Here is a 1,869-nt window from a genome sequence, read left to right as displayed (position 1 = left end):
ACTTAATAAATAGAGTGATTTGTTTTAATAGTGTTTGTAGATAAGATATTATGTCTGCATCTTGTACAACAATTAATCACTAGGAAGAATGTATATAATATGTTAATTATTATAACTATCCTACCAATTTGGTTTGAAAAAATAAATAAGTAAAATTGAAAAAAAAATTAAATTTTACTTGTGAAAGACAATGAAAAAGACAATGAAATGCCAATAAAAATGTTGCCAAACTGTTTTTCATTAAAAAAAGAAATAAAGAAAAAAAGGAAGGCCAAATTTGAAAAACAACAATAGAAAGAAACCACCAACTAGAGGAAGTAGCTAAATAGAATTGAAAGACAAGCTATCCCCAACAGGGAAATAATAGAGAAAGATAGGAAAATAATGTCAGTTATAACCATCAATATAAATGCTCTCAATTTACAAGTCAAAGAAAGAGATTGTCAGAGTGGATCAACAAACTAGGTCCAACAATATGCTGCATATAAGAAACACATTGAACTCAAAAAAAGATTCACACACCCAAAATCCAAGGATAGAAAATAATGCTCCATGTGACAGGAACCCAGAAAAAGGCAGGGGTTGGTATTCTCCTGCAGACAATGTAAACTTTAAGCCAAAACTAATCAAAAGAGACGAAGCAGGTCACTGCATAATTGTGAAGGAACACTCCAAGAATAAGATATAATAAACATAAATATAAATATAAAAAAAAAAAAATATATATATAAAATACAAGTGTGCCCAACCACATAAAACAAATATTAACAGATGTGAAAAATCAAGTAAGAATCAAAATCATTTTAATAAGGGATTTTAATGCTCTACTGTCACAAACTGATAGATCAGCTAGACAAAAAACAACAAAGAAATACCAGAAGTAAACCACACCTTTCACAAATGGGCTTAGCAGATATTCATAAGGCATTCCACCCCACATCAGAATATACCTTATTCTCTGCTGCAGAAGGAACATTCTTCAAGATAGAAAACATTGAAGTTCATATAGAATACTTAAGGCAAAGGACTTAAAATTATCCTATGTATGTGATCTGACAATAATGTAATGAAACTGGAAATCCATGGAAAAAGAAGCCAAAAGGCTACACAAATATCTAGAAATTAAATAATACTTAACTGAAAAATCAATAGATCACATATGAAATTAAAAAATGAATTGGACAGATTGTACAATTAAATAGTAACACTGATACAATATAACATAACTTAAGGCATACAACGAAAGCAGTCCCAAGAGGGGAACATACTGCAATAAAAACTTACATAAAGGAAATAGAATGGCTTCAAACAAACAATCTAATGATGATACTCAAATTTCTGGGGGAAAAAGAACAAAGCAAACCCAATGCTCATACAAGGGAGGAAATTATGAATATAATAGCAGAAATTAATGCAATTGACACTAAGAAAGCAATACAAAGGATAAGTACATCAAAGAGTTTGTTATTTGAAATATTAAATAAAATTTGTACACCATTAGCTAACCTTATGAAAAAAAACAAAGAAAAGATTCAAATTCATGCAATTAGGAATGTAAAGGATAAAATCTAAATAGATCCTGTGCAAATCCAGAAGACAATCACTTCAAAAACCTGTACTCTAATAAATGGAAAACTCAGAAAAAATTACCAGATTCTTAGATGCATAAGAACTTCTAAAATTGAATTAACAAGTTATAGAATTTCTAAATAATCTAAAAATCACACAATGCAATTGCAAATGTAGTTAAAAACTTACCAAGAAAGAGAAGTCCAACTCCTGGTTGATTCACTGTTGTATTATACTAGATACTTAGAGAAGATTTAGATTTACACTATTGATGAAACTCTAATGAAATTAAAAGAGAAG

The sequence above is a fragment of the Octodon degus genome, unplaced genomic scaffold (genome assembly GCF_000260255.1).
Source record: "Octodon degus isolate 3935 unplaced genomic scaffold, OctDeg1.0 scaffold00028, whole genome shotgun sequence".
Lineage (NCBI taxonomy): Eukaryota > Metazoa > Chordata > Mammalia > Rodentia > Octodontidae > Octodon > Octodon degus.
Note: the sequence above shows the minus strand (reverse complement) of the source record.